Raw genomic sequence first — 24651 nt, 5'->3', positions numbered from 1 at the left:
TAAAACCACTTAATGAGAGCCGGAAGGTTGAAGCTCAGCTTTATTTAGTTGAGGACAACACCAGGGAGGGGCAGAAGCCGTTAGTAGGCCCTAACCACCATTTTTTTTTAAAAACCACTTAATGAGAGCCGGAAGGTTGAAGCTCAGCTTTATTTAGTTGAGGACAACACCAGGGAGGGGCAGAAGCCGTTAGTAGGCCCTAACCACCATTTTTTTTTTTAAAACCACATAATGAGAGCCGGAAGGTTGAAGCTCAGCTTTATTTAGTTGAGGACAACACCAGGGAGGGGCAGAAGCCGTTAGTAGGCCCTAACCAAAGTTGAAGGCCAAATGCAGTTTAATTTCTGATACTATAGGCCGAAAGCCAGAAGGTGGAAGTTCCGATTTAGACAGTGGAGGACAATTTGAATTAGGGACTGCAGACAGACTTAGTAGGCTGTCCCCTGTGGACCATGCATCCACCACATTAACCCATTGCGCCGTAATGGACACGTAATCTTCCGTGGCCATGCCTACAGGTCCATGCGTCTGTTGTCAGGTGCACCTTTGTACTCACAGATTGCCAGAGTGCATGGACAATGCGGTCTTCTACATGCTGGTGGAGGGTTGGGATGGCTTTTCTCGCAAAAGAAGTGTCGACTGGTTAGCTTGTAGCGTGGTACAGCGTAGTCCATCATGGCCTTATTAATAGTAAATAAAATATATAACTAGGCTCTATGAACTTTTAAATAGGTTCCAGGGGTACACGGGCAGCATTGGTGTGGTCAGTGGAGGAGTATTGCAAGTAGGGGCTGCAGACAGGCTATCAAAGGCCTAAAATAACAAACAGTAGGCAGTCATGGCAGTTTTACATCGGTTACATGGATACACAGGCAGGCACTCCAGGCAGCATTGTGCTCAGTGGAGGAGTATTGCAAGTAGGGGCCGCAGACAGGCTATCAAAGGCCTAAAATAACAAACAGTAGGCAGTCATGGCAGTTTTACATCGGTTACATGGATACACAGGCAGGCACTCCAGGCAGCATTGTGGTCAGTGGAGGAGTATTGCAAGTAGGGGCCGCAGACAGGCTATCAAAGGCCTAAAATAACAAACAGTAGGCAGTCATGGCAGTTTTACATCGGTTACATGGATACACAGGCAGCTAGGTGGTGAGTGGAGGAGTATTTAAAGTAAGGACCGCAGACAGGCTATCAAAGGCCTAACATAACAAACAATAGGCTCATGGCAGTTTTACAGCGGTTACATGGATACACGGGCAGGCAGCTTGGTGGTGGTGAGTGGAGGAGTATTTAAAGTAGGGACCGCAGACAGGCTATCAAAGGCCTAACATAACAAACAATAGGCTCATGGCAGTTTTACAGCGGTTACATGGATACACGGGCAGGCAGCTTGGTGGTGAGTGGAGGAGTATTTAAAGTATGGACCGCAGACAGGCTTCGAAGGCCTAACACAATAAAATGGGCTGGCTGTAGGCACTTTAAAATTGGTTCCAGGGGTACACGGGCAGCAGTGGTCTGGTCAGTGGAGGCCTAGTGGAAGTATGGACCGCAGACAGGCTTCGAAGGCCTAACACAATAAAATGGGCTGGCTGTAGGCACTTTAAAATTGGTTCCAGGGGTACACGGGCAGCAGTGGTCTGGTCAGTGGAGGCCTAGTGGAAGTATGGACCGCAGACAGGCTTCGAAGGCCTAACACAATAAAATGGGCTGGCTGTAGGCACTTTAAAATTGGTTCCAGGGGTACACGGGCAGCAGTGGTCTGGTCAGTGGAGGCCTAGTGGAAGTATGGACCGCAGACAGGCTTCGAAGGCCTAACACAATAAAATGGGCTGGCTGTAGGCACTTTAAAATTGGTTCCAGGGGTACACGGGCAGCAGTGGTCTGGTCAGTGGAGGACTAGTGGAAGGAGGGAGCGCAGAAAGGCTTCAAAGGCCTAAAATAACAAACAATAGGCTCATGGCAGTTTTACAGCGGTTACATGGATACACGGGCAGGCAGCTTGGTGGTGGTGAGTGGAGGAGTATTTAAAGTAGGGACCGCAGACAGGCTATCAAAGGCCTAACATAAAAAAACAATAGGCTCATGGCAGTTTCACAGCGGTTACATGGATACACGGGCAGGCAGCTTGGTGGTGGTGAGTGGAGGAGTATTTAAAGTAGGGACCGCAGACAGGCTATCAAAGGCCTAACATAACAAACAATAGGCTCATGGCAGTTTTACAGCGGTTACATGGATACACGGGCAGGCAGCTTGGTGGTGAGTGGAGGAGTATTTAAAGTATGGACCGCAGACAGGCTTCGAAGGCCTAACACAATAAAATGGGCTGGCTGTAGGCACTTTAAAATTGGTTCCAGGGGTACACGGGCAGCAGTGGTCTGGTCAGTGGAGGACTAGTGGAAGTATGGACCGCAGACAGGCTTCGAAGGCCTAACACAATAAAATGGGCTGGCTGTAGGCACTTTAAAATTGGTTCCAGGGGTACACGGGCAGCAGTGGTCTGGTCAGTGGAGGACTAGTGGAAGGAGGGAGCGCAGAAAGGCTTCAAAGGCCTAAAATAACAAACAATAGGCTCATGGCAGTTTTACAGCGGTTACATGGATACACGGGCAGGCAGCTTGGTGGTCAGTGGAGGAGTAGGGACCGCAGACAGGCTATCAAAGGCCTAAAATAACAAACAATAGGCTCATGGCAGTTTTACAGCGGTTACATGGATACACGGGCAGGCAGCTTGGTGCTGAGTGGAGGAGTAGTGCAAGGAGTGTCTGTCCCAGTACTCCCAAAATATAAATAGATGTTAATGTCTCGCAAAACAACCAAAACAAAAAAAAAGATGGCATACTTAGGTACAGGGGTGGGCTCATCTGCTGTGTTTCTGACATAGTAATTTGGCAGTAACTATTTAATGGTGCCAATATAGGACACAGACACAGACTACTTTAAGTTGCATCATAGATGTCTACAAATTTGTATTGTCAGTGCCAGACATTGAATGATGTCAGCGAATAGACTAAAGATTGGTGGAGCTGTGCGACATAATTTTGCACGTAGTAGAGCCCAGTTTGAGCTGGGGTAGGGGGGAACTCTCTTGAGGCCGGCGGGACCGCCCCAGGGCCACTCATGTTACAACGGTGTGTCTGACGTTGGGTGCGCACCACGACCGCCAGAGACACTACATTGTACTATGAGGGACCCAGTAGCAATGCCGTCAACCAAAAGCGAGCACACCCACCTCTTCAGACAAACAGCAGTCTCACGGGTGCTTGCGCCAAGTCGCGATACCACGGCCCCGTGTGGGGAGTTTGGCCATTTAGGGAGGTGTAAACATGTCGTATGCTGTACAATCTGCAGCAGCAAATTAGACATTAGAAAAGTAATTCACAGGCAAGAGCTTTTCATAGGAAAGCTAGGTGTCGGCCGGGCAAGGTGGGGCAAAAGATTTTGAAATCCAGTTGTGGTTCATTTTAATGAATGTTAGATCGTCAACATTTTGGGTAGCCAGACGAGTCCTTTTTTCGGTTAATATTGACCCTGCAGCACTGAATACTCTTTCTGATAGGACACTTGCTGCCGGGCAAGCAAGCTCCTGCAATGCATATTCTGCCAATTCTGGCCAGGTGTCTAATTTGGAGGCCCAGTAATCAAATGGGAATGACGGTTGAGGGAGAACATCGATAAGGGATGAAAAATAGTTAGTAACCATACTGGACAAATGTTGTCTCCTGTCACTTTCAATTGATGCAGCAGTACCTGTCCTGTCTGCGGTCATAGCAAAATCACTCCACAACCTGGTCAGAAAACCCCTCTGTCCAACGCCACTTCTGATGTGTGCACCCCTAACACTCCTAGTCTGCTGCCCCCTGGAGCTCGTGTGAGAACGATCACGTGCGCTGTGTGCTGGGAATGCCTGAAGCAAACGGTCAACAAGAGTTGATTGTTTGGTTGCTAATATTAGTTCCAAGTTCTCATGTGGCATAATATTTTGCAATTTGCCTTTATAGCGTGGATCAAGGAGGCAGGCCAACCAGTAATCGTCATCGTTCATCATTTTCGTAATGCGTGTGTCCCTTTTTAGGATACGTAAGGCATAATCCGCCATGTGGGCCAAAGTTCCAGTTGTCAAATCTCCGGTTGTGATTGGTTGAGGGGCAGTTGCAGGCAAATCTACGTCACTTGTGTCCCTCAAAAAACCAGAACCCGGCCGTGACACGCAACCAATTTCCTGTGCCCCCGTGAAAGTTTCCGCATTAAAAATATACTCATCCCCATCATCCTCCTCGTCCTCCACCTCCTCTTCGCCCGCTACCTCGTCCTGTACACTGCCCTGACCAGACAATGGCTGACTGTCATCAAGGCTTCCCTCTTCCTCTGGTGCAGACGCCTGCTCCTTTATGTGCGTCAAACTTTGCATCAGCAGACGCATTAGGGGGATGCTCATGCTTATTACGGCGTTGTCTGCACTAACCAGCCGTGTGCATTCCTCAAAACACTGAAGGACTTGACACATGTCTTGTATCTTCGACCACTGCACACCTGACAACTCCATGTCTGCCATCCTACTGCCTGCCCGTGTATCCTCCCACAAATAAATAACAGCACGCCTCTGTTCGCACAGTCTCTGAAGCATGTGCAGTGTTGAGTTCCACCTTGTTGCAACGTCTATGATTAGTCGATGCTGGGGAAGGTTCAAAGACCGCTGATAGGTTTGCATACGGCTGGCGTGTACAGGCGAACGTCGGATATGTGAGCAAAGTGCACGCACTTTGAGGAGCAGGTCGGAGAACCCAGGATAAGTTTTCAATAAGCACTGCACCACCAGGTTTAAGGTGTGAGCCAGGCAAGGAATGTGTTTCAGTTGGGAAAGGGAGATGGCAGCCATGAAATTCCTTCCGTTATCACTCACTACCTTGCCTGCCTCAAGATCTACTGTGCCCAGCCACGACTGCGTTTCTTGTTGCAAGAACTCGGACAGAACTTCCGCGGTGTGTCTGTTGTCGCCCAAACACTTCATAGCCAATACAGCCTGCTGACGCTTGGCAGTAGCTGGCCCATAATGGGACAACTGGTGTGCAACAGTGTCATCTGCCGATGGAGTGGTTGGCCGACTGCGTTCTGTGGAAGAGCTGTAGCTTCTGCAGGAGGACGAGGAGGAGGAGGAGGGGGTGCGAACGCCTACAGCCAACTGTTTCCTAGACCGTGGGCTAGGCACAACTGTCCCTAAATTGATGTCGCCTGTGGACCCTGCATCCACCACATTCACCCAGTGTGCCGTGATGGACACATAACGTCCCTGGCCATGCCTACTGGTCCATGCATCTGTAGTCAGGTGCACCTTTGTACTCACAGATTGCCTGAGTGCATGGACGATGCGCTGTTTAACATGCTGGTGCAGGGCTGGGATGGCTTTTCTGGAAAAAAAGTGTCGACTAGGTAGCTCGTATCGTGGTTCAGCGTACTCCATCAGGGCTTTGAAAGCTTCGCTTTCAACTAACCGGTAGGGCATCATCTCTAACGAGATTAGTCTAGCTATGTGGGCGTTAAAACCCTGTGTACGCGGATGCGAGGATAAGTACTTCCTTTTTCTAACCAGAGTCTCATGTAGGGTGAGCTGGACTGGAGAGCTGTAGATCGTGGAACTTTCGGGTGTGCCGGTGGACATGGCAGACTGAGAGACGGTTGGAGACGGTATTGTTTCCGCCGGTGCCCTACATGCAATATTTCCTCCTACAAAACTGGTGATTCCCTGACCCTGACTGCTTTTGGCTGGCAAAGAAACCTGCACAGATACTGCCGGTGGTGCGGAAAATGGTGGCCTTACAGTGACGGAAGGGATGTTGCGTTGCTGACTAGCTTCATTGGCCGAGGGTGCTACAACCTTGAGGGACGTTTGGTAGTTAGTCCAGGCTTGAGAATGCATGGTGGTTAAGTGTCTATGCATGCAACTAGTATTTAGACTTTTCAGATTCTGACCTCTGCTTAAGCTAGTTGAACATTTTTGACAGATGACTTTGCGCTGATCAGTTGGATGTTGTTTAAAAAAATGCCAGACTGCACTCTTCCTAGACTCGGATCCCTTTTCAGGGATTGCAGACTGAGCTTTAACCGGATGGCAACGCTGTGCTCCAACAGGTTTTGGCTTTGACACGCGTTTTGGGCCAGATACGGGCCCGGCAGATGGAACCTGTTGCGATGTTGATGCCTGCTGCGGCCCCTCCTCCACCTCCGCTTCTGAACTACTGCCGCCTGCACCCTGTTCCCCCAATGGCTGCCAATCGGGGTCAATAACTGGGTCATCTATTACCTCCTCTTCGAGCTCGTGTGCAACTTCGTCTGTGTCACTGTGTCGGTCGGTGGTATAGCGTTCGTGGCGGGGCAACATAGTCTCATCAGGGTCTGATTGTGGATCTGTACCCTGAGAGGGCAATGTGGTGGTCTGAGTCAAAGGAGCAGCATAGTACTCTGGCTGTGGCTGTGCATCAGTGCACTCCATGTCAGAATATACTTGTAATGGGCATGGCCTGTTAAATGTTTCACTTTCTAAGCCAGGGACGGTATGTGTAAAGAGCTCCATGGAGTGACCCGTTGTGTCGCCTGCTGCATCCTTCTCTCTTGTTGTAGTTTTTGCTGAGGAGGACAAGGAAGCGACTTGTCCCTGACCGTGAACATCCACAAGCGACGCGCTGCTTTTACATTTACCAGTTTCGGAAGAGGAGGCAAAAGAGCTAGAGGCTGAGTCTGCAATGTAAGCCAAAACTTGCTGTTGCTGCTCCGCCTTTAAAAGCGGTTTTCCTACTCCCAGAAAAGAGAGCGTTCGAGGCCTTGTGTAGCCTGACGACGAAACTGGCTCCACAGCTCCAGACTTAGGTGGAATATTTTTATCCCCACGACCACCTGATGCTCCACTACCACTACCATCATTACCAGCTGACAATGAACGCCCACGACGACCTCTTGCACCAGACTTCCTCATTGTTTTAAAATCTTAACCAAAGTAACTTTATTTGTTGCTATCAAACAACTTACACGGTGAGCTATAACTTCAGTATGATTTCAATATCCCTTAACAGGTTGGTGAGACCACAAGGAAAATCAGGCACAATGTTACACACTCTGTTTTCTGTGGCACAAAATCACAGAGATGACACACACGCAGGACTGTCACTCAAGCACTAATGTCAATATTAATCTCCCACCTAATTTATTTATTTTTTTTTCTCAGGGAGACTTTAGAAACCAAATAATATTAAAAAAAAAAAAAAAAAAGGCTTTCTATGGCCCACAATTAGAGAGAGAGAGGTGGCACAACCAGGAGTCAAGACTGGCGCACAAGCTGAAAGGGCAATATTACTCTCCCACTGTTTTTTATGTTTTTTTTGTTTTTTTCAGGGAGACTTTAGAAACCAAATAATATTAAAAAAACCAAAAAAAAAAAAGGCTTTCTATGGCCCACTGAATGAGAGGGAGAGAGGTGGCACACCCAGGAGTCAAGACTGGCACACAAGCTGAAAGGGCAATATTACTCTCCCACTGTTTTTTTAGGTTTTTTTTTTTTTTTCAGGGAGAATTAGAAACCAAATAATATTAAAAAAAAAAAAAATAGGCTTTCTATGGCCCACTGAATGAAAGGGAGAGAGGTGGCACACCCAGGAGTCAAGACTGGCACACAAGCTGAAAGGGCAATATTACTCTCCCACTGTTTTTTTATGTATTTTTTGTTTTTTCAGGGAGACTTTAGAAACCCAATAATATTTAAAAAAAAAAATAAATAGGCTTTCTATGGCCCACTGAATGAGAGGGAGAGAGGTGGCACACCCAGGAGTCAAGACTGGCACACAAGCTGAAAGGGCAATATTACTCTCCCACTGTTTTTTTAGGTTTTTTTTTTTTTTTCAGGGAGAATTAGAAACCAAATAATATTAAAAAAAAAAAAAATAGGCTTTCTATGGCCCACTGAATGAAAGGGAGAGAGGTGGCACACCCAGGAGTCAAGACTGGCACACAAGCTGAAAGGGCAATATTACTCTCCCACTGTTTTTTTATGTATTTTTTGTTTTTTCAGGGAGACTTTAGAAACCCAATAATATTTAAAAAAAAAAATAAATAGGCTTTCTATGGCCCACTGAATGAGAGGGAGAGAGGTGGCACACCCAGGAGTCAAGACTGGCACACAAGCTGAAAGGGCAATATTACTCTCCCACTGTTTTTTTAGGTTTTTTTTTTTTTTCAGGGAGACTTTAGAAACCAAATAATATTAAAAAAAAAAAAAAAAAAAAAAAAATAGGCTTGCTATAGCCCACTGAATGAGAGATAGCACACACAGCAGTGGCACACAAGCCCTGACTGAGGCCAATATTTTTCTCCCACTGATTGATGTAGTGTTTTTGTGTTGAGGTAGAATTTAGAACACAAATCACGGAAAAAATAAATAGGCTTTCTATGGCCCACTGAATGAAAGGGAGAGAGGTGGCACACCCAGGAGTCAAGACTGGCACACAAGCTGAAAGGGCAATATTACTCTCCCACTGTTTTTTTATGTATTTTTTGTTTTTTTCAGGGAGACTTTAGAAACCCAATAATATTTAAAAAAAAAAATAAATAGGCTTTCTATGGCCCACTGAATGAGAGGGAGAGAGGTGGCACACCCAGGAGTCAAGACTGGCACACAAGCTGAAAGGGCAATATTACTCTCCCACTGTTTTTTTAGGTTTTTTTTTTTTTTCAGGGAGACTTTTGAAACCAAATAATATTAAAAAAAAAAAAAAAAAAAAAATATAGGCTTGCTATAGCCCACTGAATGAGAGATAGCGCACACACAGCAGTGGCACACAAGCCCTGACTGAGGCCAATATTTTTCTCCCACTGATTGATGTAGTGTTTCTGTGTTGAGGTAGATTTTAGAACACAAATCACGGAAAAAATAAATAGGCTTTCTATGGCCCACTCAGTGAGAGATGGCACACACAGGGATGGCACTGTAGCAGAAATGCCAATCTTAATCTCCCACAAAAAAAAAACAAAAAAAAAAAAAAAACTGTCCTACAATTACTATCTCCCTGCAGTAATGTAAGCCAGGTATGGCAGGCAGCAATAGGAGTGGACTGATGCACAAATTAAATAAAAAGTGTGGACAAACAAAAAAGATAGCTGTGCAGAAAGGAAGGAACAAGAGGATATGTGCTTTGAAAAAAGCAGTTGGTTTCCACAGTGGCGTACACACAGCAATACAGCTATCACGGAGCCTTCTAGGGCAGCCCAATGAGCTACAGCGCTGAGGGGAAAAAAAAAAAAAAATAGCTTCCACTGTTCCTGCACACCGAAGGTGGTGTTGGACAGTGGAAATCGCTGCAGCACAAGCGGTTTGGTGGTTAGTGGACCCTGCCTAACGCTCTCCCTGCTTCTGATGAAGCGGCAGCAACCTGTCCCTAAGCTCAGATCAGCAGCAGTAAGATGGCGGTCGGCGGGAACGCCCCTTTATAGCCCCTGTGACGCCGCAGACAGCAAGCCAATCACTGCAATGCCCTTCTCTAAGATGGTGGGGACCAGGATCTATGTCATCACGCTGCCCACACTCTGCGTTCACCTTCATTGGCTGAGAAATGGCGCTTTTCGCGTCATTGAAACGCGACTTTGGCGCGAAAGTCGCGTACCGCATGGCCGACAAGCACAGGGGTCGGATCGGGTTTCATGAGACGCCGACTTAGCCAAAAGTCGGCGACTTTTGAAAATGATCGACCCGTTTCGCTCAACCCTAGGCCCAAATAATAAAGTAGGATAAATGCAGTTCAGAATTGGTAACAGGACTAAACAGGCGGCATTGCTTTGTTCAGTGGAGGACAACTGTAATCAATGGCAGACACAGTTAGTAGGCCCAAGTAATAAAGAAGGCTAAATGCAGTTCAAAATTGGTAACAGGACTAAACAGGCGGCATTGTTTTGTTCAGTGGAGGACAACTGTAATGAGTGGCAGACACAGTTAGTAGGCCCAAATAAAAAAGTAGCCTAAATGCAGTTCAAAATTCGTAACAGGACTAAACAGGCGGCATTGCATTGTTCAGTGGAGGACAACTGTAATAAGTGGCAGACACAGTTAGTAGGCCCAAATAATAAAGTAGCCTAAATGCAGTACAAAATTGGTAACAGGACTAAACAGGCGGCATTGCTTTGTTCAGTGGAGGAAAACTGTAATGAGTGGCAGACACAGTTAGTAGGCCCAAATAATAAAGTAGCCTAAATGCAGTTCAAAATTCGTAACAGGACTAAACAGGCGGCATTGCTTTGTTCAGTGGAGGACAACTGTAATGAGTGGCAGACACAGTTAGTAGGCCCAAATAATAAAGTAGGCTAAATGCAGTTCAAAATTGGTAACAGGACTAAACAGGAGGCATTGCTTTGTTCAGTGGAGGACAACTGTAATGAGTGGCAGACACAGCTAGTAGGCCCAAATAATAAAGTAGCCTAAATGCAGTTCAAAATTGGTAACAGGACTAAACAGGCGGCATTGCTGTGTTCAGTGGAGGACAACGGTAATGAGTGGCAGACACATATAGTAGGCCCAAATAATAAAATGGGCTAAATGTCTGCCAAAAAATTGTTCATAAATAAACAGGTGGCATAGCTAGGTACAGGGGTGGGCTCCTCTGCTGAGTAGCAGACAGTGGTAGTAGGCGCACAGTATTAACTGGTCTAAATGGAGGCCAGGGCCCCTGTATATTTTAACTATCATCTATAATTTCAACAAATTTGTATTGGCAGTGCCATTGAAGGATTTAACAGCACAGACTACACAGTGGTGGAGCAGGGAGAGGTAAGTATTGCAAGTGGTAGAGCACTGTTCGAGCTGGGGGGAACACTCTCTCGTGGGCGGTGGTACTGGCACAGGGCCCCTCATATTATGATGGTGTGTCTGACGTTGGTTGTGCACCACCACCGTCAGAGACACTTCATTGTACTATGAGGGACCCTGTGCCAGTGGCGTCACCCAAGAGTGGGCACACCCACCTGTCTAGGCAAACAGCACTCGCACGGGTGCTTGCGCCAGGTAGTGACCACGGCCCTGTGGGGGGACTCAGCCCATTTAGGGAGGTATCAAAATTGCCTATGGTGGACATTCAGCAGCTGCAAATGAAGGAATTGGAGAAGTCAGTAAGAGGAGGCCAAAAGCAAGACATTTTTCAGGCAAGCTACATGTCAGCAGGGGAAGGTGGGGCCAAATAATTTGAAATCCATGATAGGTTCATTTTAATGAAGGTTATATCACCAACATTTCGGGTAGCCAGACGTGTCCTTTTTTCGGTCAGTATTGAACCAGCAGCACTGAAGACTCTTTCTGGTAGCACACTAGCAGCAGAGCAAGCGAGCTCCTGTAATGCATATTCTGCCAGTTCAGGCCAGGTTTCTATTTCAGATGCCCAGTAATCAAAGGGGAAAGACCTGTGAGGGAAAACATCGATAAGGGAGGAAAAGTAGTTTGTAACCATACTGGACAAATGCTGTCTCCTGTCACTTTGAATCGATGCAGCAGTACTTGTCTTGTCAGCGGTCATTGCGAAATCACTCCACAACCTGGTCATAAAACCCCTCTGTCCAATGCCACTTCAGATTTGTGCACTTCTAACACCTCTGCCATGTTGCCCCCTACGGCTCGTGTGAGAACCATCATCGCCGCTGTGTGCTGGGAATGCCAGAACCAAACGGTCTACAAGAGTTGCTTGTTTGGTAGCCAATATTTGCTCAAGGTTTCATGTGGCATGATATTTTGTAATTTTCCTTTATATCGTGGATCCAGGAGGCAGGCCACCCAGTAATCGTCATTGGTCATCATTTTGATAATGCGGGGGTCCCTGTTAGGATACGCAAGGCATACTCAGCCATGTGGGCCAATGTTCCAGGTGTCAATTCACTGCTTGTGCTGGGCTGAGGAGCACTTTCTTGCAAATCAACATCACTTGTGTCCCGCAAAAACCCTGTACCTGACCTTGCAACGCCACCAGTTTCTATTGCCCCTTGAGAAGCATCCTCCTCCCATAAATATTCATCCCCATCATCCTCCTCCTCTTTGTCCGCCACCTCCTCCAGGAGAGTTACCTGAGCAGACAATGGCTGACTGTCATCAAGGCTTCCCTCCTCCTCGGCTGCAGACGCCTGCTCCTTAATGTGCGTCAAACTTTGCATCAGCAGACACATTAGTGGGATGCTCGTGCTTATGATGGCGTCATCTGCACTTACCAGCCGTGTGCATTCCTCAAAACACTGAATGACTTGACAGAGGTCTTGTAGCTTTGACCACTGCACACCAGACAACTCCATGTCTGCCATCCGTGCCTCCCCGTGTATGTGTATCCTCCCACAAATTAATTACAGCACGCCTCTGTTCGCACAGCCTCTGAACCATGTGCAGTGTGGAGTTCCACCGTGTTGCTACATCGATTATTAGGCGGTGCTGGGGAAGATTCAGTGATCGCTGATGGTTCAGCATGCGGATGGAGTGTACAGGCGACTGGCGGATGTGCGAGCAAAGTCTTCGCATCTTCAGGAGCAGGGCGGGTAACCCCCGATAATTTTTCAGGAAGCACTGCACCACCAGGTTCAAGGTGTGAGCCAGGCAAGGTATGTGTTTCAGTTCTGAAAGGACTATGGCAGCCATAAAATTCCTTCCGTTACCACTGACTACCTTGCCTGCCTCAAGATGTACACTGCCCAGCCATGACTGAGTATGTTGCTGCAAGTACTCAGCCAGTACTTCCGCGGTGTGTCTGTTTGTCGCCAAAACACTTCATTTGTAACACAGCCTGCTGATGCTTACCACTAGCTGTTCGATAATGGGACACCTCGTGGGCAAAACTGGCAGCTGCGGATGGCCATGCCTACTGGTGCATGCATCTGTTGTGAGGTGCACCTTTCCACTGACTGATTGCCTCAGTGCATGGACAATGCGGTCTTTGACATGCTGGTGGAGGGCTGGGATGGCTGTTCTCGCAAACAAGTGCCGACTGGGTAGGTCATAGCGTGGTACTGCGTAGGCCATCAGGTCTTTGAAAGCTTCGCTTTAAACCAACTGATAGGGCATCATATCTAACGAGATTAGTATAGCAATGTGGGCATTCAAACCCTGTGTACGCGGATGAGAGGATGAGTACTTTCTTTTCCTAACGAGAGTCTCTTGTAGGGTGAGCTGGACTGGAGAGCTGCATATGGTGGAACTATCGGTGTTGGTGATGGTGGACATGGTGGATTGAGAGATTGTTGGTGATGGTATTCTTGATGTTGGCCTACATACAGTGTTTCCTACCAATAACCTTGTGATTCCCTGACTGCTTTGGCCTTGCGACGATACCTCCACATTTGCTGCTGGTGGTGTCCTAACCGGTGGGCTTACAGTGAGGGAAGCAATGTAGCATTGCTGACTACCTTCATTCTGAGCAGGTGCACCAACGGTACGGGACGTTTGGTAGTTAGTCCAGGCTTGCAAGTGCATGCTGGTTAAATGTCTAAGCATGCATGTCGTATTTAAATTTTGAAGATTCTTCCCTCTGCTAAAGGTCTTTGAGCAAAATTGCCACTCTACACTCTTCCAACTATGGAATACCTTTTCAGGCATTGCACGCTGTGCTACTTTCACTGGATGGCCACGCTGTCCTAAAACTGTTTTGTTTTTGACAAATGTTTTTGGCCTGATAAAGGCCTGCCAGATGACAGCTGTTGGGATGTAGATGGCTGCTGCGGTTCATCCTCCTCCGCTTCTGAGCTACTGGCAGCGGCACCCTCTTCCCCCAATGGCTGCCAATCTGGGTCAACAACTGGGTCATCTATCACCTCCTCTTCAATGTCATGTGCACCTTCCTCTGTGTCACCGTGTAAGGTGCTATAGCGTTCAGGACGGGGCACCATAGTCTCATCAGAGTCAGATTCTGGCTCAGTACACTGCGAGGGCAATGTAGTGATCTGAGTCAATGGAACAGAATAATAATCTAGCTGTGGCTGTGCATCAGTACACTCCATGTCCGATTCATCTTGTAATGGGCAGTTAACAATTTCCCTTTCTTACCCAGGCACGGTATGTGTAAAGAGCTCCATGGAGTAACCTGTAGTGTCGCCTGACGCATCCTTCACTTTTGGTTTGGGTGATGGACACAAGGAAATGTCTTGTTCCTGACCGGGAGCATCCACTGACAACTCGCTGCTTTTATATTTGGAACTTTCTGAAGAGGAGGCGAAAGAGCTAGAGGCTGAATCAGCAAGGAATGCCAAAACTTTTTCCTGCTGCTCCGGCTTTAAAAGCTGTTTTCCTACTCCCAGATAAGGGAGCGTTCGAGGCCTTGTGTAGCCAGATGATGACGCTGGCTCAACACCTCCTGCCTTAGGTGCTATTGTGCTTTTCCCACTACCACCAGATGCACCACCACCACCATCAGTACCAGCTGGCAATGACCGCCCATGGGCTCTTCCACCAGACTTCCTTATTTTTTGGAAAATCTAACCAAAATAACAATCGTTATATGGTACTGTAAAACAAGCTAGAAGGTGTATATTAACTTGTTGAGAATTAAACTCTCCCTTTTTTTGGGTGAACTGAACCAAAACTCAGGCCCTGTGCATAAAACAACACAATGTAAGTGGCAGAAAGTGGCTGGCTGATATACGACAAACTAACAGGACAGAAGTATATCCACTTTGTGAGAATTTGAATCTCACTTTTTTTGGGGGGAGACTGAACCAAAACTCAGGCCCTGTGCATAAAACAACACAATGTAAGTGGCAGAAAGTGGCTGGCTGATATACGACAAACTAACAGGACAGAAGTATATCCACTTTGTGAAAATTTGAATCTCACTTTTTTTGGGGGGAGACTGAACCAAAACTCAGGCCCTGTGCATAAAACAACACAATGTAAGTGGCAGAAAGTGGCTGGCTGATATACGACAAACTAACAGGACAGAAGTATATCCACTTTGTGAGAATTTGAATCTCACTTTTTTGGGGGGTGACTGAACCAAAACTCAGGCCCAGTGTATAAAACAACACAATGTAAGTGGCAGAAAGTGGCTGGAAGATATATGAAAAAATACAAGGACTGTAGTACAATTTCAATCTCCCTACAATGATCTCAGGACAAGTATGGAAGCAATAAAAAGGACTGCTGCACACAAAATTGTGGACAAATAAACAAGATAACTGCAGAAAGGAGCAATAGGATTTTTGCTTTTAAAAAAGCAGTTGGTTTGCACAGCAGCGGGCAAACAGCAATGCAGCTATCAGGGAGTCTTATAAGGCAGCCTAATAAGCTACAGAGCTGATGCACAAAGATATAGCCTCCACTGTCCCTGCAAAAAAAAGGTGGAGATGGACAGTGGAAATCGCTACAGCACAAGCAGTTTGGGGGTTAATCTTCCCTCCCTAACTATATCCCTTCTTCTGATGAAGCTGCAGCAAACTCTCCCTATGCTAAGATCGGCAGAAGTAACATGGCGGTCGGCGTGCACGCCCCTTTATAGCCCCTGTGACGCTGCAAAAAGCAAGCCAATCACTGTCATGCCCTTCTCTAAGATGGTGGGGACCGAGACCTATGTCATCACGCTGCCCACACTCTGCGTCCTCCTTCATTGGCTGAAAAATGGCGCTGGACCCGTCATACGAAACGCGACTTTGACGCGCAGATCGACGACCTCATGGCCGTTCCCACACTAGGATCGGGTCGGGTTTCATGAAACCCGACTAGGCCAAAAGTCATCGATTTTTAAATTTGTCCGATCCGTTTTGCTCAACCCTAGTGACAGCCACAGCCCCATTTACCAGTATAATAATAACCAAACCTTTTTCTCAAAAATCACACTGAGGCAGCTTACCAAGATCCAAGAGTTTCCATAAGACAAGCACTCCCATCGCACTGTCACATCCAGCTTCAAGAACTTCCTCTGCAATGTAGTATCATTCTTTCACCAGCTTACCTTACTTAAACTATCTGTAAATCCCAAAGACCTGTAAAAACGCATCCAGGTCTACTCTTCTGTGTAGGACTACTTACAAAAGTCACCATCTGGATACCTGCTCTTCAAAGCTCTTAGCTAAACGTTGTTCTAAAGATCTAAGCTGGCAAACAGCGTTGAACCACACATCACAGGCCCACGAGCCACATGTGTGTCTGCCCCAATGTGCGTTTCGGAACCAACCTTCCTGACGAAGGTTGGTTCCGAAACGCATTGGGATGTACACACAGGCAGTGTGAGACCCTGTTCTTCTTGGTGTTCAATCTACAGGTATAATCTATAATATATTTTCTCTATTCTGTTCATTGCTTTCCCTGTGGGGCATGTGTTACCTGGGCTATAATGTCTTTACTTCCTAATTGCGGTAATTGTATCTAATACCTTAATATTGCTAAACCTCTAACCCTTCTTGCCATGTCTATATGATTGCACACCATAACATTTGGCTTATATTACAGGGCCTTAAATTCATGTGTTGTGTCCTTGTTACACATGCCGTATATACTCCATCTGATATATCCTCTATACATGCCATGGTATAATCCACTGCCTGTTGTGCCCTGTCATGTCGGACGCTGTTCACACTAGGGCATCCGACAGACAGCGGTAATTCCTCATTCGTCCACTATATGCTCAGTGGCGCCAGCTAGATTGATCCAGATTGTCCGGGGTTAATCTGGCTGGTACTCGGGTTGGAGGCTTAGTCACGCCCATTGCCTTTAACTAGTTTTGCTGGGCTTTGGGCGTCGCCGATTATAGCTTGTGTCTTGTGCCTGGTGATCTTGGTCTGGAGTGGTGGTCTAGGAGAGGAAATATCGTATCTGGTGGTGTATTATCCTTCATTATATTTCTCCTTCCTATATTTGTATTGTTTTGCCCTGTGCACATTATAGTGTTTTCCTGTGTGTCTGCGGCATGGTGTGTTTTTTAGTTTTCCCTGTCTGTGCTTTCTGTAGGGGTTGGTGAGAGGTCTTATCACTGGGTGGCGGGTGGAGGTTTCAGCTTAGTACTGAAACAGGACTCAGGGTCAGGCCTGGCGGCCCAGACATGCACACCTTCAGTGTAAACTCTGGGAGAGGGACAGACAGGGTTTCCCTAGTTTGAGGGATATTACAGGGGCCTGGGTAATCAGCTGTAGTCTACCCAGTACCCCCGTGACATGCCCTTGCACATTTTTGTATATGTTGTGCATCTACGTCTTCCCTTAACTGTTTTTACTTATTGCTTAATAAAGATTTTTTATATATTTATAATACTTGTGACTATGTGATCATCCCTTTATTTCCTCTTGTCATATCTCATTACGATCTGTCTTTATTTGGTCTATCATCCAGTGGCATCAATTCTCTTGATACAATTTTGTACATACCCTCAATATAATTATGCCATTCCTTTCCACAAGATACTGTTATTATCCCAGCATTACAGGTGGACTCTTCAAGATCCTTGATTAGGTGAGTATATGATGTAAAACTTGTGATGTGATCAGAAAGCATCAAGAACAATGGGGGAGGGGGCCCCTCATACATTGTAGGGGCTACTGTTGGGGGCCCTCAAACTGTGCTTGAAAAGTCAAATAGCTCTCCTTCCCTTCCATGCCCTGTCATGTGCCCTGTTGTTTTTCACCACATATGGGGCATCCACATAGTCATGAGAAATAGCACAGCAAATTAAGTGGTCCATTTTCTCCTGCTATCCTTGTGTACATGAAATATTGAGGGCTAATGCAACATTTTTGTGTAGAAAACTTATTTTTTCATTTTTGTGTTCTAATGTTTTAAAATTCCGTCAAGCACATGTGAGTGCAAAATGCTCACCAAACTAGATAATTGCTTTGATGGTATAGTTTCCAAAATTAGATAATTTGTGGGAGGTTTCCACTGTTTAGGCACATCAGGAGCTCTGCGCACGCGACATGGTGTCTGCTAACTATTCCAGACAATTTTGCACTCCAAAAGTCAAATAGCAAAGAAAAAAAAGTCTTCAGGGAAGAGACAGATGAATAAAACTTCACAATTTATTTATACATCATAAAACGCTAGCAGTTCCTCCAGTCATCGCCAACCAACACGTTTTGGCTACTCCTAACTCATGGTTATCCAAAACTACACAAGAAAAAAAGACAGCATCATAGAAATGGGATCACCACATATACATTTCAAAAAATAACAACAATTTTTATTTAGACCACACCACACAAACAACTGTTATAAAAACAATTAAAAACTCCCACAAACAATGGGAGATGAGGGTCCAGATAATACAAAGTGCAATACTAAGAAAATATTGGAGAGTCTCATAGCAGCTGATAATGCCGGTAATAGTATGTACACATACAGTGGGAAAAATAATGAAACATAATGAAAAACCCTATATGCATGCTGTGCCACCTATCAGTAGCCGATTGGCCTCATGGTCAGTTAGTCAGGTATACACGACACACTATCAAGGCAAAAACTCCATGCAAACTTAAAGGGAAATACAAAGTATCCAAAGGGATCTGGCTAGCAGCGGCTATAAAAAGGAAAGCCACCCCAAGTCTGCTCCCAAACAACCTTCCCACAGAACAAGCAGATAACCGGCTGGATAAATGCCAGGACTCTACCAATACATGACCCACGCGTATCGACGCTAGAGGCGTCTTCCTCAAGGTCCACAGTTAACTGGTGGTGTGGACCCACTTTAAATAGTATTCAAAATAATCAATAATACCAACCAGGAGAACGGCATGATGGCGGCAGAGGCTGACAGGAGATCCATGATGGCGTGTATACAAGTCCAGTGCGCAGGTGCCAAAGGTCCTGAATGTAATGGACTGCGCAAGCGTCAGTCTGTAGCTACAGTAACCAAGGCAACCCACAAAACAGGAAGAGCCCCAAGCCGATGTGTAACAGCGGCGTGGTTATGGATCACACATGCAGGCGTCGGAGTTACCAGGTGCTAACCTGTGCAAGTGCACGCCTGCCCTGATGGTTACCAAGGCAACCCGCATGTAAAGAGCGTGCATAGTAACCAAACTGTGCAGGTGCCCTGATCCAGTGGAAAAAGGCAATGAGTCCTGCGCACCTGTTAGACACAGCAATACCTGTGTATAATAAAGAAGACCAGTAAAAACGGACTACACAGTGTGCAGGCACCCAGCTCCCAACAAACCAGTTTGCGCAGACGTAAGCCTGCGATATCGGTTGTTGTATCAACAGGTATGCACAAGACTCGAGTGCACCCCAACCATGCCAGGTCACTACCGTAACCAGACTCAGAAGGGGGGCACCCAAGGAATACAGACCAGAGTACTTGCTAGTATACTGGTACAACTAGCATTAGTATCTTCAAAACCACTAATGACCACATAAATAATGAGCAAAAACATTATCATAATAACCACCCCCATACCTTATGCGCATGCGCAGTATGAAAAAGTATAAAGAAAGACAGTGCTCATAAGGGGCAAGCACAGAGACATAAAGAACCAATAAGGGTGAGTATAGTGCAGCAAAGGATCATATTAGGACAAGGAGTGTTATGACCCCAATGGCGAGGGTCTCAGAGAAACAAGTAAGTCTGCGACGTACAAAAATCCAGCTCATAGGGCAGTGGTAACTGGGTTGACCATATATCTACTCCTAACGCCAACACTAGCAGTAGCCGGGGAACATGCCTACGTTGGTCGCTAGATGTCTCGCGCCAGCCGGAGGACTAACTACCCCTAGAAGAGGAAAACAAAGACCTCTCTTGCCTCCAGAGAATAGACTACAAAAGTAGGATAGTAGCCCCCCACAAATAATAACGGTGAGGTAAGAGGAAATGACAAACACAGAGATGAACTAGATTTTAGCAAAGAGAGGCCCACTTTACTAATAGCAGAATGTAGTAAGATAACTTATATGGTCAACAAAAACCCTATCAAAATCCACGCTGGAGATTCAAGAACCCCCGAACCGTCTAACGGCCCGGGGGGAGAACACCAGCCACCCTAGAGCTTCCAGCAAGGTCAGGAAACAGATTATATACAAGCTGGACAAAAATGCAAACAAAAACAAATAGCAAAAAGCAAGAAAGCAGACTTAGTTTAATCAAGCAGGAACCAGGATCAGAAGACCAGAGCACTACAGATTAGCTCTGATATCAACGTTGCCAGGCATTGAACTGAAGGTCCAGGGAGCTTATATAGCAACACCCCTGACCTAACGACCCAGGTGAGCATACAAGGGATGAATGACATACCCAGAGTAAAATCACTAGTAGCCACTAGAGGGAGCCAAAAGGTAAATTCACAACAGTACCCCCCCCCCCCTTAGTGAGGGGTCACCGAACCCTCACCAGGACCACCAGGGCGATCAGGATGAGCGGCGTGAAAGGCATGAACTAAATCGGCCGCATGCACATCAGAGGCGACCACCCAGGAATTATCCTCCTGACCATAGCCCTTCCACTTGACCAGGTACTGAAGCCTCCGCCTGGAGAGATGAGAATCTAAGATCTTCTCCACCACGTACTCCAACTCGCCCTCAACCAACACCGGAGCAGGAGGCTCAGCAGAAGGAACCACAGGCACAACGTACCGCCGCAACAAGGACCTATGAAATACGTTGTGGATGGCAAACGACACCGGAAGATCCAGGCGAAAGGATACAGGATTAATGATTTCCAATATCTTGTAAGGACCAATGAAGCGAGGCTTAAACTTGGGAGAGGAGACCTTCATAGGAACAAATCGAGAAGACAGCCATACCAAATCCCCAACGCGAAGTCGGGGACCCACACCGCGGCGGCGGTTGGCAAAACGCTGAGCCTTCTCCTGTGACAACTTCAAGTTGTCCACCACATGCCCCCAGATCCGCTGCAACCTATCCACCACGGAATCCACCCCAGGACAGTCAGAAGGCTCCACATGTCCCGAGGAAAAACGAGGATGGAAACCAGAGTTGCAGAAAAATGGCGAAACCAAGGTGGCGGAACTAGCCCGATTATTAAGGGCAAATTCAGCCAACGGCAAGAAGGTCACCCAATCATCCTGATCAGAAGAGACAAAACACCTCAAATAAGCCTCCAGAGTCTGATTAGTTTGCTCCGTTTGTCCGTTAGTCTGGGGATGGAAAGCGGATGAAAACGACAACTCAATGCCCATCCTACCACAAAAGGATCGCCAGAACCTGGAAACAAACTGGGATCCTCTGTCCGACACAATATTCTCAGGAATGCTGTGCAAACGAACCACGTTCTGGAAGAACACAGGAACCAGATCAGAAGAAGAGGGCAGCTTAGGCAAAGGAACCAAATGGACCATCTTGGAGAAACGATCACATATCACCCAGATGACAGACATGCCCTGAGACACCGGAAGATCAGAAATGAAATCCATAGAGATGTGTGTCCAAGGTCTCTTCGGGACAGGCAAGGGCAAGAGCAACCCGCTGGCACGAGAGCAGCAAGGCTTAGCTCGAGCACAAGTACCACAGGACTGTACAAATGACCGCACATCCCTTGACAAGGAAGGCCACCAAAAGGACCTGGCCACCAGATCTCTGGTGCCAAAAATTCCCGGGTGCCCTGCCAACACCGAGGAATGAACCTCGGAAATGACTCTGCTGGTCCATCTAGCAGGCACAAACAATCTGTCAGGTGGACAAGAGTCAGGCCTACCAGCCTGAAATCTCTGCAACACACGTCGCAGATCTGGAGAAATAGCAGACATGATAACTCCTTCCTTAAGAATACCCACAGGTTCAGCGACTCCAGGAGCATCAGGCACAAAGCTCCTAGACAGAGCGTCGGCCTTCACATTCTTAGACCCTGGTAAATACGAGACCACAAAGTCAAAACGGGAGAAAAACAATGACCAGCGGGCCTGTCTAGGATTCAGGCGTTTAGCAGACTCGAGATACATCAGATTTTTGTGATCAGTCAAGACCACCACACGATGCTTAGCACCCTCGAGCCAATGACGCCACTCCTCAAATGCCCACTTCATGGCCAACAACTCCCGATTGCCCACATCATAATTTCGCTCTGCCGGCGAAAACTTCCTAGAGAAAAAGGCACAAGGTCTCATAGTAGAGCAACCAGGGCCTCTCTGTGACAAAACGGCCCCTGCCCCAATCTCCGAAGCATCCACCTCAACCTGAAAAGGAAGTGAGATGTCAGGCTGGCACAAAACAGGCGCCGAAGTAAACCGGCGTTTTAACTCCTGGAAAGCCTCCATGGCAGCAGGAGCCCAGTTAGCTACATCAGAGCCTTTCTTGGTCCTATCCGTCAGCGGTTTAACAACGCTAGAGAAATTTGCGATAAAACGACGGTAGAAGTTAGCAAAACCCAAGAACTTCTGAAGACTCTTAACTGACGAGGGTTGAGTCCAATCATGAATAGCTCGGACCTTGACTGGATCCATCTCCACAGCAGAAGGGGAAAAAATGAACCCCAAAAAGGGAACCTTCTGTACACCAAAGAGACACTTTGAGCCTTTTACAAACAAAGAATTTTCACGCAGAATCTCAAAAACCATCCTGACCTGCTCCACATGCGAGTCCCAATCATCAGAAAAAACCAGAATATCATCCAGATAAACAATCAAAAATTTATCCAGATACTTCCGGAAAATGTCATGCATGAAGGACTGAAAAACTGAAGGTGCATTAGAGAGACCGAATGGCATCACCAAGTACTCAAAATGACCTTCGGGCGTATTGAATGCGGTTTTCCATTCATCGCCCTGCCTAATGCGCACAAGGTTGTACGCACCACGAAGGTCTATCTTGGTGAACCACTTGGCACCTTTAATCCGGGCAAACAAATCTGACAACATCGGCAAAGGATACTGAAATTTAACAGTGATCTTATTTAAAAGCCGATAGTCAATACAAGGCCTCAAAGATCCGTCCTTTTTGGCCACAAAAAAGAATCCCGCACCAAGAGGGGAAAAAGAAGGACGGATATGCCCCTTCTCAAGAGACTCCTTGATATATGAACGCATCGCGGTATGTTCAGGTACCGACAGATTAAACAGTCTCCCCTTAGGAAACTTACTGCCAGGAATCAAATCTATTGCACAGTCACATTCCCTATGAGGAGGCAGTGCACTGGACTTAGACTCGCTGAAGACATCCTGATAATCAGACAAATACGCCGGAACTTCCGAAGGCGTAGAAGAAGCAATAGACAAGGGCAGGGAATCTCCATGAATTCCATGGCAGCCCCAACTTGACACTGACATAGCCTTCCAGTCCAAGACTGGATTATGGGTCTGTAACCATGGCAAACCCAAAACAACCAAATCATGCATTTTATGCAGAACAAGAAAACGTATTACCTCCCGATGTTCGGGAGTCATGCACATGGTAACCTGTGTCCAAAACTGCGGTTTATTTTTTGCCAATGGCGTAGAATCAATACCCCTAAGAGGGATAGGATTTTCCAATGGCTCAAGAACAAATCCGCAGCGCTTGGCAAATGACAGATCCATAAGGCTCAGAGCAGCACCCGAGTCCACAAACGCCATGACAGGATACGATGACAGTGAGCAAATCAAAGTTACAGATAGAATAAATTTAGGTTGCAAATTACCAATGGCGACCGGACTAACAACCTTAGTAAGACGTTTAGAGCATGCTGAGATAACATGTGTAGAATCACCACAGTAGTAACACAAGCCATTCTGGCGTCTATGAATTTTCCGCTCATTTCTAGTCAGGATTCTATCACATTGCATTAAATCAGGTGTCTGTTCAGACAACACCATGAGGGAATTAGCGGTTTTGCGCTCCCGCAACCGCCGGTCGATTTGAATAGCCAGGGCCATAGAATCATTCAGACCTGTGGGAATGGGAAAACCCACCATCACATTCTTAATGGCTTCAGAAAGGCCATTTCTAAAATAAGCAGCCAATGCACACTCGTTCCACTGGGTCAGCACGGACCATTTCCGAAATTTTTGGCAATACACTTCAGCCTCGTCCTGGCCCTGAGACATAGCCAGCAAGGCCTTTTCTGCCTGAATCTCAAGATTGGGTTCCTCATAAAGCAAACCGAGCGCCAGAAAAAACGCATCAATGTCAGCCAATGCCGGATCTCCTGGCGCCAGCGAGAAGGCCCAATCCTGAGGGTCGCCCCGTAAAAAAGAAATAACAATTTTTACTTGCTGAGCGGAGTCTCCAGATGAACAGGGTTTCAGGGACAAAAACAATTTACAATTATTCCTGAAATTTCTAAATTTAAATCGGTCTCCGGAAAACGGTTCAGGAATCGGTATCTTAGGTTCTGACATAGGACTTCTGATAACATAATCTTGTATGCCCTGCACACGAGCAGCAAGCTGGTGCACACTTGTAATCAAGGTCTGGACATTCATGTCTGCAGCAAACACAAGCCACTCAGAGGTAAAGGGGAAAAGAAAAAAAAATGAGAGAGAGAAAAAAAAAACTCAGAACTTTCTTTCTTATAATCCCGCTTCTGCAATGCATTTAACATTTAATTCTGGCCTGGCAAACTGTTATGACCCCAATGGCGAGGGTCTCAGAGAAACAAGTAAGTCTGCGACGTACAAAAATCCAGCTCATAGGGCAGTGGTAACTGGGTTGACCATATATCTACTCCTAACGCCAACACTAGCAGTAGCCGGGGAACATGCCTACGTTGGTCGCTAGATGTCTCGCGCCAGCCGGAGGACTAACTACCC

The sequence above is a fragment of the Ranitomeya variabilis genome, chromosome 5 (genome assembly GCF_051348905.1).
Source record: "Ranitomeya variabilis isolate aRanVar5 chromosome 5, aRanVar5.hap1, whole genome shotgun sequence".
Lineage (NCBI taxonomy): Eukaryota > Metazoa > Chordata > Amphibia > Anura > Dendrobatidae > Ranitomeya > Ranitomeya variabilis.
The sequence above is the reverse complement of the archived record's forward strand: the minus strand, read 5'-3'. Positions refer to the sequence as shown.